Genomic DNA, 15,887 nt, shown 5'->3' with positions numbered 1-15,887 from the left:
TAACATGCTAGTCTGTCTCCCATATTTCCTGGAAATTGGTAACTTCATCTAGAGGCTTAGTCATGTTTAGGTTGATTTTTACAGCAAGGTTACTTCATAGGTGGTGTGTATATTATCCAATACGAACCATTCATGGTTATTGCCTACAATAGAGCAAATAATTTATCATGGGTTGCATAATTGTGATATTTAAATTAAATTCTTATTTCTTCTTATGTTAGCTGGAATATTCGTTAAAGAGAAAATTTACCTCATCAAATATTAGGCTACTGTAAAAAGAAAAACTCATACAAGAAAGGAAGGTTAAATTCTTGATTATATTCCTTTATTTATCAGTTTTCAGAATGATGATCTCTTATCCTAGCATCCATCTTCCAGTTGTAGCCACTGAATGCTTTTATTTATTTATTTATTTTTATACTTCTTTTTTAAACATTTAAAAAATTGTATTTATTGGAGTATAATTGATTTACAATGTTGTGTCAGTTTCAGGTGTAGAGCAAAGTGATTCAGTTATACATATACATATATTCATTATTTTTTAGATTTTTTTTATCTTATAGGTTATCACAGAATATTGAGTAGAGTGCTCTATGTTATACAATATAGTAGTGTGTGTGTTCACCCCAAATTTCTGATTTATCCCTTCCCACCACATTTCCCCTGTGGTAACCATAAGTTTGTTTTTGATATCTGTAGGTCTGTTTCTCTTTTGTAAATAAATTCATTTATTACTTTTTTCAATTAGATTCCACAGGTGAGTGATATCATATGACATTTGTCTTATTCAGTCTGACTTACTTCACTTAGAGTGATAATCTCTAGGTCCATCCATGTTGCTGCAAATGACATTATGTCATCTTTTTCATGGCTGAGTAATATTCCATTGCATATATGTACCACAGCTTCTTTATCCATTCCTCTGTTGATGGGCATTTAGGTTGCTTCCATGTCTTGGCTATTGTAAATAGTGCTGCAATGAACAGTTAGATCACGTATAATTATGGAATATGTTTTTCTCCAGATATATGCCCAGAAGTGGGATTTTAGTTCTTTAAGGAAATTCCATACTGTTCTCCATAGTGGCTGTACCAACTTACATTGCCAACAACAGTGTAGGAGGGTTCCTTTTTCTCTACACTCTCTCTAGCATTTATTGTTTGTAGACTTTTTGTTGATGGCCATTCGGACTAGTGTGAGGTGATACCCAATAGCCCAATATTTAGTTTTGACTTACATTTCTCTGATCATTAGTAATATTGAGGATCTTTTCATGTGCTTTTTGGCCATCTGTATATCTTCTGTGGATAAATGTCTGTTTAGATCTGCCCATTTGTTGATTGTCTTTTTTTTTTTATAGCAAACCAAATGAGCTGTTTGTATATTTTAGATATTAATCACTTGTCGGTTGCTTCATTTGCAAATATTCCTCTTATTCTGAGGGTTGTCTTTTCATTCCGTTTGTGGTTTCCTTCACTGTGCAGAAGGTTTTAAGTTTAATTATGTCCCATTTGTTTATTTTTGTTTTTATTTTCATTACTCTAGGAGGTGGGTCAAAAAAATCTTGCTGTGAATTATGTGAAACAGTGTTCTGCCAATGTTTTCCTCTAAGATTTTTATAGTGTCCGGCCTTACATTTAGTCTTTGATTCAATTCATATTTAGTTTTGTATATGGTGTTAGAGAAGTTTCTAATTTCATTCTTTTATATTTAGCTGTCCAGTTTCCCCAGCACTACTTATTGAAGTGACTGTCACTTCTCCATTGTATATTCTTGCCTCCTTTGTCATAGATTAATTGACCATAACGTGTGAGTTTATTTTTGGGCTTTCTACCCAGATCCATTGATCTATATTTCTGTTTTAGTGCCAGTACCATACTGTTTTGATGACTGAAGCTTTGTAGTATAGTTTGAAGTCAGGGAGTATGATTCATTCAGCTCCATTTTTCTTTCTCAGGATTGGTTTAGCTATTCTGGATCTTTTGTGTTTCCATGTAAATTAAAACAAAATTTGTTCTATTTTTTGCAGGGCAGGAATACAGAACAGACGTGTGGACATGAGGGGGTGGGGAAGGGAGGTGGCATGAATTGGGAGATTGGGATTGACATATATACAGTGCCAAGTGTAAAATAGTTAGTGGGAACATGCTGTATAGAACAGGGAGCTCAGCTCTGTGCTCTGTGGTGACCTAGATGGGTGGGATGTGGGGGTGCGGTGAGGGAGGTCCAAGAGGGAGGAGATATATGTATACATTTAGCTGATTCACTTCATTGTACAACAGAAACTAACACAACCTTTTAAAGCAACTATACCCCAATAAAAAATTTAAAAAAAAATTTTTTTGTTCTAGTTTTGTGAAAAATGCCATTGGTAATTTGATAGGGATTGCATTGAGTCTGTAGATTGCCTTGGGCAGTAGAGTCATTTTGACAATACTGATTCTTCCAATCCAAGAACATGGTATATACTTCCATCTGTTTCTGTCATCTCCAATTTCTTTAATCAACATCTTATGGTTTTCAGAATAGAGGTCTTTTGCCTACTTAGGTAGATTTATTCCCAAGTATTTTATTCTTTTAGATGCAATGGTAAATGAGATTGTTTCTTTAATTTCTCTTTCTGATCTTTCATTGTTAGTGTGGAGGAATGCAAAGGATTTCTGTGTATTAATTTTGTGTCCTTCTACTTTACTAAATTCATTGATTAGCTCTAGTAGTTTTCTGGTTGCATATTTATGATTTTCTATGTATAGTATGTCATTTGCAAACAGGGGCAGTTTTACTTCTTTTCCTGTTTGGATTTCTTTTATTAATTTTTCCTCTCTGATTGCTGTGGCTAGGACTTCCAAAACTTTGTTTAGTAAATGTGGAGAGAGTGGACATCCTTGCCTTTCTCCTGATCTTAGAGGGAATGTTTTTAGATATTCCCTGTTGGGAATGATGTTAGCCGTGGGTTTGTCATATATGACCTTTATTATGTTGAGGTAAGTTCCCTCTATTCCAATATTCTAGAGAGCTTTTATCGTATATCGGTGTTGAATTTTGTCAAAAGCTTTTCCTGCATCTATTGAGATGATCATATAGTTTTTATTCTTCAGTTTGTTAATATGGTGTATCACGTTCATTGATTTGTGGCTATTGAAGCATCCTTGCATCCCTGGGACAAATGCCACTTGATCATGACTTATGATCCTTTTAATGTGTTGTTGGATTCGGTATCCTAGTGTTTTATTGAGGATTTGTGTGTCTACGTTCATAAGTGATATTGACATGCAATTTTCTTCTTTTGTGGTATCTTTGTCTGGTTTTGGTATCATGGTGTTGGTGGACTCATAGAATGAGCCTGGGAATATTCTTTCCTCTGCAATTTTTTAGTAGAGTTTCAGGAGGATAGGTATTAACTCTTCTGTAAATGTTTAATACAATTTGCCTGTGAAGCCTGGACTTTTGTTTGTTGGAAGTTTTAAAATTACTATTTCAATTTCACTACTTGTGATTGGTCTGTTCCTATTTTCTGTTTCTTCCTGGTTTAGTCTTGGAAGATTTTATCTTTCTGAGAATTTGTCCTTTTCTTATAGATTGTCCATTTTATTGGCATATACTTGTTCGTAGTAGTCTCTTATGATCCTTTGTATTTCTGTAGTGTTTATCGTAACTGCTCCTTTTTCAATTCTAATTTTATTGATTTAAGTCCTCTCCTTTTTTTTCTTAATGAGTCTGGCTAAACGTTTATGAATTTTGTCTTCTCTTCTCAGAGAACCAGCTTTTAGTTTCATTGATGTTTGCTACTATTTCCTTCCTCTCTATTTCATTTATTTCTGGTCTTATCTTTTTATATCTTTCCTTCTATAAATTTGGGTTTTGTTTGTTCTTCTTTCTCTAGTTGCTTCTGGAGTAACTTTAGATTGTTTATTTGAGATTTTTCTTGTTTCCTGAGGTAAGCTTGTATCACTATAAACTTCCCACTTATAACTGCTTTTGCTGTGTCCCAAAGGTTTTCAACCATCTTGTTTTTATTTTTATTTTTTGGAAAACTTAACATTTACTTTTTATTGAGGCCCTAAAATGTGCTAAAAATGCTCTATGAGTAGGATTTTTTTAAGACATAAGGCAAACTTTTAATCGCACTCTTGCTGAATTTAATTCCATTAGTTTTAGTGTTCTACTTGTTTAAGTATTTTTTTAAACATCTTTATTGTAGTATAATTGCTTTACAATGGTGTGTTACGTTCTTCTTTATAACAAAGTGAATCAGCTATACGTATACATATATCCCCATATCTCCTCCCTCTTGCACCTCCCTACCCCACCCCTCTAGGTAGTCACAAAACACCGAGCTGATCTCCCTGTGCTATGTGGCTGCTTCCCACTAGCTATCTATTTTACAATTGGCAGTGTATATATGTCCATGCCATATGGACACTTCATCTCACTTCGTCTCATCTTACCCTTCTCCCTCCACATGTCCTCAGTTGCATTCTCTACATCTACATCTGTATTACTGTCCTGTCCTTAGGCTTTTCAGAACCCCTTTTTTTCTAGATTCCATATATATGTGTTACCGTATGGTATTTGTTTTTCTCTTTCTTACTTCACTCTGTGTGATAGACTCTGCATCCATCCACCTCCTTACAAATAACTCAATTTCGTTTCTTTTTATGGCTGAGTAATATTCCATTGTATATATGTGCCACATCTTCTTTATCCATTCATCTGTTGATGAACACTTAGGTTGCTTCCATGTCCTGGATATTGTAAATAGAGGTGAAATGAACATTGTGGTACATGAATCTTTTTGAGTTATGGTTTTCTCAGCGTGTATGCCCAGTAGTGGGATTGCTGAGTCGTATTGACCATCTTGTTTTGTTATCATTTGTCTTTAGGTATTTTTGAATTTCATCTTTGATTTCTTCAGTGACCCATTTGTTATTTAGTAACATACGGCTTGGCCTCCATGTTTTTGTGTTTTTTAAAAGTTTTTCTTTTTTCCTGGAATGGATTTATAATCCCATAATGTTGTGGTCAGAAAAGAGGCTTGATATGATTTCAGTTTTCTTAGACTCATGTTAAGCACAGGGCAGTGAAACAATCTGTATGATACTTTGATGGGAAAAACATATGCAAAAAATTATTAAGAGAAACCTCAATTAAAATAGAGTCAGGACATTTCTCCAAAGAAGATATACCGATTGCCAACAAACACATGAAAGGAGGCTCAACATCATTACTCATTAGAGAAATGCAAATCAAAACTACAATGAGGTATCACCTCACACCATTCAGAATGGCAATGATGAAAAAATCTAGAAACAATAAATGCTGGAGAGGGTGTGGGGAAATGGGAACCCTCTTGCTCTGTTGGTGGGAATTTAAATTGATACAGCCACTATGGAGAACAGTATGGAGGTTCCCTATAAAACTAAGAATAGAGCTACCATAGGACCCAGCAATCCCACTATTGGGCATATAACCTGAGCAAACCATAATTCAAAAAGTCTTGTACTACAATGTTCATTGTAGCTCTATTTATGCTAGCCAGGACGTGGAAGCAACCTAAGTGTTCATTGACAGATGAGCTTATAAAGAAGATATCACACATATATACAATGGAATATTACTCAACCATAAAAACAAATGAAATTGAGTTATTTGTAGTGAGGTGGATGGACCTAGAGACTGTCATACAGAGTGAAGTATGTCAGAAAGGGAAAAACAAATACTGTATGGTAACACATATATATGGAATCTGAAAAAAAAAAAGGTTCTGAAGAGCCTAGGGGCAGGAGAGGAATAAATATGCAGATGTAGAGAATGGACTTAAGGACATGGGGAGGGGGACGGGTAAGCTGGGACGAAGTGAGAGAGTGGCATGAACATATATACACTATTAAATGTAAAATAGATAGCTAGTGGGAAGGAGCCACACAGCATAGGGAGATCAGCTCAGTGCTTTGTGACTACCTAGAGGGGTGGGATAGGGGTGGTGGGAGTCAGACTCAAGAGGGAGGAGATATGAGGATATATGTATATGTATAGCTGACTTACTTTGTTATAAAGCAGAAACTAGCACACCATTGTAATGCAATTATACTCCAATAAAGATGTTAAAAATAAGTAAATAAAATAAAACAAAAAATATAATAAAATAGAGTCAGGAGGCCAGAAGGGTATTTCTCATGCCCTACAACAATAGCAGAGCCCAACAGGAAGAAGGAAGACTTCCTCTTCTGACCTAGCCAGAGATAAGCCAATGAGAAACCATCACAACCTACCCAGGGAAAAGCCCTATGTTTTGAACTCTTAATTTTTCCCAATAGACTCTTTGTTTACTATAGCCTTGCCAAATTTATTTTCCTCTCTTTAAAAGAGTTCTTCTCTCTTTGCTTTGGGGGACTTGCACATGTCTTGCTATGGTTGCAGACCCGAATTGGAGACAAAGAATTATTGATTCTTAATAAACGAATATTTTCCTGGAGAAATAACTGGCAGTCTATTTGTTTTAGATCAATGCATGACACTACGTTTGTCCAAATCCATAGAAATTTATAGCACCAAGAATATTCCCTAATGTATAAACTATTTTAAAAACTCATTTAGGAAGTTGGAGTATTCTAGAATGGAATTCGGAGTTTAAAAAATAACAATGTAACAATATTACAAATGTAGGAAACAGCCTCACTTATGTGGTGGGGGAAAATGTGCTGACTTAAGTAAATTTAGAAATGAGCAAGTATATAAAAATTGAGTCTAAAGAAACTGTATATATGTAATTTATAAATTTGTTTTTTTAGAGGAATACAGGTTAACAGTTCTCATACCACTCTACATGTATAGTATTATGAACAATTAAGTACTAAATAAATGGTAGATATGAGAGCTTGGTGTCTCAACGTTGGAATGATTTTAAAGTTAAGTAAGTAAAAGAGGCTAAAACGAACCATATAGTAATAGATTAGAGTTGCGGAAATCAGTATGAACTCATGTTTAGCTAAATATATATATATATACAAATAGTTACATATAGAAATACACACACACACACACGGGTTAATATGCATGTATATATTTTCTTGTTCTGTCAGCTGAGGGGACTTAGAAGCAAATGACATTCCATTAGCAATGAGCACGTGTAACACTCAGCTCTTGGTTTCTAAAGCCATTTCTGACAAAATGAACCAGAAGCTTTTGCATAAATGGCTGATTCTAGGATTGAGGAGGAAAATATACAGGATGAGCTTAGAGCATCTTGCAGTGCCAGAAAGTAAGGAAATGATAAACACACACACACACACAACACAGTGTTTGGAGGTATATCAAAGGAGCACAAGAGTCAACTGAAAGAACTCCAAATGACCAAACCTAGAACTATTGGAGAAAAATTTAAAACACTCATACTGGATTCTATCCCAAAGTATAAACTAAACATATAAGATTCCACATTGATATAAATAATTGGCTGAATAAGTAAATAATAATAACTTACCTTCAAAGACGTTTCTAACTTACCCTCAAAGATGTGAAACATAACTCCCCAGTTCTTAAGTCCCAGCATCACATAGTGACTTCCTTCCACTGAGTATATAGTATGGGTAGGGAAATAGAATGTTAAAAGAGGCAGGTGATAAGGTTAACATGAATTACTTATTTTGATAGCATATGCCCTTGATATGATGTGATAAGAAATACATTTTACCTCTGTGTTTTGCTTCCCAGAAACATATAAACTCAGCCTAATCAGGAGGAAAAAAATTATCAGACATATCCAATTCAGGGATATTCTATAGAATATTTAACCAGTACTCCTCAAAACTGCCAAGATCACCAAAAACAAGGAAAGTATGAAAAACTGTCAAAGCAAAGAGAGCAAAGAAGAACTGATAATTAAATATAATAGGGACTTCCCTGGTGGTGCAGTGGTTAAGAATCTGCCTACCAATGCAGGGAACATGTGTTTGATCCCTGGTCCTGGAAAATCCCACATGCCGTGGAGCAACTAAGCCCATGGACCACAACTACTGAAGACCATGTGCCTAGAGCCCATGCTCTGCAACAAGAGAAGTCACCACAATGAGAAACCCACACACCACAACAAACTGTATCCCCCACTCGCTGCAACTAGAGAAAGCCTGCACTCAGCAACGAAGGCCCAACACAGCCAAAAATAAATAAATTTAAGAAAATCACAGTGTCAATAGAGGGAGAAAAATCTTATAAAAATATAATATAATATCCTGGATGAGAGCCTGAAATAGGAAAAGGAAATTAAGTAAAAACTGAATATGGCAATCTGAATAAACAATGAATTTACATGAACAATAATGTACCAAAGCTTGTTCTTTAGTTGTAACAAATATACTATATTAATGTAAGATATCAATAGTACAAAAACTTTATGTGGGGACACATGGGTACTCTGTACTATCTTTGCAATTTTTATGTAAATCTAAAATTGTTCTGATATGAAAAATTTAATACCATTGCTCTTTGGAATGCACTTTTGTGGTCCTCCCAAAGGCGTCTTCATATATAAAATATAAGTGATTTCTCTTTTATCAACAGATATCAAATATGATAATTTTGTCACAGGTAATGGAAACCCCAAGTAAAATATCTTAATTAAAATTCAAACGTATTGGTCACATAATGGGTATATAAATAATACAACTCTCCTCAGGACTGGATTAATTTAGTGAGTGAAATCAACACCAAGAACTGAGTTTCTTTCTTTTTGTCCTTCTGTGAAATCAGATTCATAGTAAAGTTAGTATTTTTCTGAACCTGGCTATCAGATCAGGACATGTTTTCTTTTCTTTTTTTCTTTTATTTAGATTTTGTTTATTTATTTATATTGAGATATCATTCACATATAACCCTGTGTACGATTAAAGTGTACAACATGTTGATTTGGTACATTTATATATTGCAATATGATCACCACCATTAGTGTTAGCAAACACTTCTATCATGTCACATAAGTTTTTGTTGTGAGAACATTTAAGAGCTAGTGCCTTAGCAATTTTGAAGTATATAATACAGCACAAAATGTTTTTTGCTAACATTTATCAAGATAGAGTATCTATCTAAGAGAAATCAAGGGCTTGCATTCGAGTAAATCTTTCATGATTTCCAGAACTGAATGAATCACTATGTAAGAGGAAAGTGATTACCCTTATTGGGGTAGTTTAAGTAGGTCCTACTCATGGATATGTAGACATCAGTCCTACCAAAACTGCTGGATGGTGTACACACTCAGGAGGTGGAATGGATTTGGGGAAAGCAACTGGACTTTAACAGTGGGCTTTATATATTTTAATTACATAACTCTGAAGTTATTATGAGATATATCACCTGTATGTATGTTAATAGTAACAGGTTTCTATCATAAATTTAATCTTTTGTAAATTAATAATTAACGTATTTAAAATATTATTTTGAAATATAAAGCCTACACTGATATGATACCTACCATTATCCTTTTAAATAAAATTATAGAACAAGTTCTTCTTAACAGACAAATTTTATATTGTTTCATTCTCTCTTTGAACAAATATTTAAAATTCACTCTCTTCTCACAATGCTATCATAATATTATTGGTTTTATACATTTATTAACCACAATATTATGTTTATTTGGAAAAAAATAATATGTTCTATATAGGAATTATGCTTTCTGGTTACACATGAAAATAGCTTGGAAGTTGCCACTTTATCCTACAACAAGTAAAAAGCTGAACAGATCTAAACATCAATAACCCTTCTAGGATCTGTAAGAAAGGTGAGACAAAGGGCAAACCACTCTTAGAAAGACAGACAGGTGAGTACAGAGAGTCATGGGTTACCAGAGCAGAGGCTCACAAGCAGAATCCACCATAAGAACCAATTACAGCATAGCACTTTGCAGTACACCTGAAACTAACACAATATTGTAAATAAACTATACTCCAATGAAAATTAAAAATAAATAACCAATGCCAGGGTAGGAAAACCTGAACTGTTATTAAAGAAGTGTTATCAGTGTGGAAAAGTCAAAAGTTAAAATTTCCAGGGGGACCCAGTCATATGGAGCCCTAAAATGTTGTGAGATTTACCTCTAGAAACTTGAACAGTTTCTCACAGTAAATATCTGAAAAAATTCCACAATATGCTTCTGGCAGGATGACTGAAAAGAGTTCTGTTTTTCTTAACAAGGTCAACAGGAGAAGCTAGTCAACTAGGGTCTAACCTGCTGGAGTATTATCAGACCTTAACTTACCTTGGTAAAGGGAAATCCCAAGTCCAGTCAGATCTAGGCTTTAACATGGGAGAAAGGAAATACCCAAGACATGAAAACAAACTAAGTCTCCATTGACAGGTGAATGGATAAAAAATAATATAAAAATTTATGGATAAAGAATATACACACACACATACATATATATTTCAGCCATAAGAAAGAATAATATCCTACCATTTGTAACAACATGGATGGGCCTTGAGGGTATTGAAACAATTTATAAAGAGAAGACAAATACTGTGTGATCTCATACGTGGAATCTAAAAAAAAAAAACTCATATAAACATAGAACATATTGGTTGTTACCAAGGCAGGGTGTGAAGGATGGGAGAAATGGTTAAGATGATCAAAAAGTACAAACTTTCAGTTATAAGAAAAATTCTGGGGATCTAATTACAATATGGTGAATATATTTAAAAATACTATGTTGGAAAGTTGTTAAGAGAATAAATGTTAATATGTCTCATCACAAAAATAAATTTGCACTATATGGGGTGATGAATATTAACTAAAATTATTGTGGTAATCACTTTACAAAATGTATATATATCAAACTGTTATGTTGTACACCTTAAAATAATGCAATTATATATGTCAATTATATCTCAGTGAAACTGGAAAAAAAAAAACCAGCTGTGATTTAATACATTAGGGGCTCTAATGGAAAAAAGGGAATAAATTGAAAAAACTATCCCAAGCAAATGGAAATCAAAACAAAGCTGGAGTAGCAATACTCATATCAGACAAAACAGAATTTAGAAGATATAACAATTGTAAACAGACATGCACCCAACATAGGAGCACCTCAATATATAAGCAAATGCTAACAGCCATTAAATGAGAAATTGAGAATAACACGATAATGGTGGGGGATGTTAATACCCTATTCTCATCATTAGACCATCCAGACAGAAAGTTAATAAGGAAAAACAGGCCTTATATGACACATTAGACCAGATGGACTCAATTGATATTTATAAAGCATTCTGTCCAAAAGCAGCAGAATACACTTTCTTTTCAAGTGCATATGGAACATTCTCCAGGATAGATCACATGCTGGGCCACAAAGCGAGCCTCATTAAATTTAAGAAAATTGAAATCATATCAAGCCTCTTTTCTGACCACAACATTATGGGATTATAAATCAATTACAGGGAAAAAAACTATAAAACACACAAAAACATGGAGGCTAAGCCATATGTTACTAAGCAACCAATGGATAACTGAAGAAATCAAAGAAGAAATTCAAAAATACCTAAAAATACCTACAGACAAATGATAACAAAACAAGATGGTCGAAAACCTTTGGGACACATAAGTCCCCTTCTGGCCTCCTGACTCTATTTTAATTGAGGTTTCTGTTAATTATTTTTTGCATATGCTTTTCCCATCAAAGTATCATACAGATAGTTTCACTGCCCTGTGCTTAACCTATTCAATCTTCAACCCAAACCCTGGTCAATCACTGTTATATTTTCTATCTAGTTTTACATTGTTCAGAATTCCTATCATTGTTACTAGACAATGCATCGTCTCCTCAGGATGGCTTCCTTCATTTAACAACAGTCACTTAAAATGCAGCTATGTCGTTTTGAAGCTTGTGTATCTTTTATTTTTATTACAGAATAATATTTCATTATAAGGATGATTTGACATTTGTCTACACATTCACTTATTAATGGATATTTAACTTGCCTCCAGTTTAATTTTGGAATTTAGAATATTCTCAGACATTATTACATCAATTATTTCTTTTGATCCATCCTCTTTCCTCTTCTGGTATTCTAATTATATGTATGTTACACCTTTTCAGGTTACCTTACTGTTGTTAAACTTCTTTACTGACCTTCCCTCATTCATTTTCTTTTTTTCATTTCAGTTTAATAAATTGCTATTCACCTATATTTAGGTTCACTGATTTTTTTCCTTCATCATGTCCAGTCCATTGATGAGTTTAACGAAAGCATGCTTCATTTCTGTTATAAAGTTTTAAATTTTTAGAATTTCCTTTGATTTTATTTAGAATTTCCACCTTTCTGCTTACATTGCCCCTCTGTTCTTGAATGTTGTCTATTTCTTCCACAAAAGCACTTAACATATAGTTATTTTTAAATTTCATGTCTGATAATACTAACATCTATGGCATACATTAATCTTGTTCTGATACTTGCTTTGCCTCTTCTGAATGTTTTTTTCTTGTGTTTTAGCACACCCTGTAATTTTTTGTTGGAAACAAAAGAAATATATTAGGGGAGAGAGATGGATGTAAATGTGCTTATATTGTAAGAATTTAAGTAGCCTTAACTAGGAGTTGGGCTGTGTTTAGTGTTGGCTGTTTCTGTAGGTGTCAGAGTCTTTAAAGTACTCTAGGGTTCTTGCTTTTGTCTATTCTCTTAATTTTCTGCTTCCCTAGGTATTACTCATTAGAGACAGTCTGTCTCATGTAGCTCTTTCAGCACCTATAATCTACTGCTATATAGGAATCCTGTTGATGTGGTTGTTAGGTGTGGGGCAAGGAAAATTTTGTTATAATATTTGATTGAATATCAGGCATTTAGTGAGCCTGTGTCACTTGACTATGGCCTTTACATATGTTTCTCCAGAAATATAGGTCCCCTCCTACTTTTGTATTCAGGAAGGGTAGATGTTGCTTTATGTGGGAGCAATTGTATTCCACAAGCTGGAACAAGCCTCTGGTAAACACTTTTCTCCTAAGGAGTAGACATTTGTCATGGAGGAGATTCTGAGTGTATTTCAGTTTTCTTACTTTGTCTTTTTACCTGCCAGAGTTATCAGGGTACCTTTCTCATATATTCATAATAAGAACTTGCAGGATTTGTAGAGTAAACCCAAAAAACTGTAAGAATCCTCCCAAGGCTGCAGCTTCTATGAAATTTTTATTCTCATTTCACACTCAGGCTCTATAAATTTATCAAAATTACCATTTAAGTGTTTCTACCAGTTTATGGATCCAGAACCTCCTGCTCCAGTAAAGCAGACCTCAAAGTGACCCTAGCTCTGCCTTTATATGCATAATTCAGGGTGCGGGTTTTTCCTCCAACCTCAGTTCTCTGATGGTTCTTAAAAAATAGTTGTTTTTCAGTTTGTTCAGCTTTTTCTGGTTTTATGGAAGACACTGATAACTTCTAAGCTCTCTACTGTCAGAGATACATCCCAAAATCTATCCCAGATGTTCTTATACTTATGTTTAATCTTGTATGATGAGGATAATTAGGATTTTTCCTAAAGAAGAGAAAGACCAAGGTAACAGCACAGGCATGTGAATGGCAATATAGATAGCATGGCTTAGAGGAAGATGGTCAGACAGTTCAGTTCAACTAAAGAGTAGTGGAAAAGAAACAGTAGAATACAATATCTGCATTAGAAAATCCCAGTCTAGAGGGTCCATTGGTGGGCTTCATAAAGATTAATAATCATCATGATATGTATTTTAAAAGTTTAAACATATGTGCGTTTTTCTTAGCTTACCACTTTCTTTAAAATAAACCAACATATCACCAAAGAATTTATATAGTTCACAAAGATCCTTGCATGCTAGTAAACTTTATATTTTATCTTGTCAATGGGAAACATTTTATTGTTACTCAGGAATTAACATGTTTGAATTTGTGTTGAAATACTATCACTCTGACAATTGAAAAAGTAAGGTATAGTTAGCTCTCATTGTGTTCTCTAAACTTCTTAACAAGTGTTGATTACTCCTTAACCCTCAAGTGTCATAGGGACATTGCCTATTTTTTAAAAAAACAGTCAGAGTCTGCTTGGACTTTTGCCCAGTTTCTCCTCAAATTCTTGTGCTTTGTTTCAGCTAACAGGAATCACCACTCTGGACTCTGACAAAGACATTTTATAACTTACTAAGAAAACCTTGTTATGGAAGCAGAGAGTCCTAAAAGCAAATGCTTGACTGATGACTTCACTTAAATAAATAAATGAAATCTGCTACAAGATTCTGTTTTAATATACTTTCTGGAATGGTAGAGGAGTCTAATACTACCCTGGGGCCAAATTCAAATATTATTAATTATTCTGTGTGTAGAATTCTGCTTATAGGGTACTTCAAATTAATAATAATAAACAAATATATTAGAAAGAGAAATAATAAAAGTAATAAAAAATAAGAAGCATTATTCTCAAGGTCCTAATGGTGCTTCTAAGGTTGCAAGCTCTGCTTGATTGGTAGTTGTTAGTTTGTGCTTATATAAAAGCTGCTTTAACTCATTATTTTCAAGCTACACAATTGATTAATGACAAACAGACACATATTATCCAGAATCAGCTTTGAAAAATGGCAAGGCAATTAGGTTAGAACACATATTTTACAAACATTTTACAAGAGATAATTTAAGATTCCATATAGTTGTAAGAAATAATACAGGGAAGTGATGTCGGCAAAATGTCAAACTAAAAACTCTCCAAGTCCTTGTTCCCACATGGAAATACAAAGCAAGCAGACCAAAAAACTAGATTGTGACTAAAATAACTTTATAGGAGCTCTGCAAAATAGTCAAAGGTGTATAGCCACCAAGAAAATGCTCTGTCAAGAAAAAGCCAAATTCAAAATAGAAATAAATTTTGTGATGGCTTTATTCATCCTTGTCCCACTCTTTCCTCATTGAACTACAACACTGTTGAAGGAAGCAGTAGCCTGGTCCTCAGTTTCATTCCTCAATTTAGAAGGAGCAAAGCAGACCTAATTTTCAATATTCTAACCTGTCTGGGAAGTGCATGAGAGAACACTCTATGTTTCTCCTGACTCAGACTTCAGACAGAGGAAAACAATGTAGTTTACATCTTATGCTAGGAAAAGCCTTAGGATAAGAAGGCACTGCTCATGAAAGCTGTAGGGTGACTATGGACATGCAAGTGCCTGGTGGCAAGAGATTTGGGGTGTAGGAATACAATAGAAAGGTTAAGGTCCTGAGAAGAAGCAGGGTTGAGATTTGGGGGGAAAAGAATTAAGGTAAAAACAGTCACATAAATAGGGGTATCAAAAAAGAAGACACAGGGCCAGGCCATATGCATACTCAGAAGAAGTACAAGAACATCTTAAGCCTTCAACCAGTGATGATCCCAAGGTTTAGGATATGCCCTGACAATTTGTCAATGCCTTCTCTGGTGTGGAGTCAGTCTTCAGTGACTGGGAGATGTGGCTGTGCTTTCAAAAACTTAATTTTTAATAAATACTGCAATGCATTCAATGAAATCAGAAAACATTTTCCATTCGGAGAAAGAAAATAAAGACTTCACAAAATCACAGGCTTCCGATTACTAGGCAAATAAATTAAAATAGCTATGTCAAATGTGCTCAAAGAACTAAAGAGAAACATGGAGGAAGAAATAAAGGAAATTGGGGAGGACAGCTCCAGATCAAGATGGTGGAGTAAGAAAATCCTGAGCTCACTTCCTCCCATGGACACATACAAACTACAACTACATATAGAACGACTATCTGTGAAGCTAAGTATATAAAGAAAAGGCCACACTGAGATGGGTAGGAGGGGCAAAGATACCATCTAGTCAGAACCTCTCAGTGTGGCCACCCACAAGTAAGAGGAATATAACAACCATGACATTCCCCCCAGAGGAGTGA

Source organism: Grampus griseus (assembly GCF_964374135.1).
Source record: "Grampus griseus genome assembly, chromosome: X".
Classification (NCBI taxonomy): domain Eukaryota; kingdom Metazoa; phylum Chordata; class Mammalia; order Artiodactyla; family Delphinidae; genus Grampus; species Grampus griseus.
The sequence above is the reverse complement of the archived record's forward strand: the minus strand, read 5'-3'. Positions refer to the sequence as shown.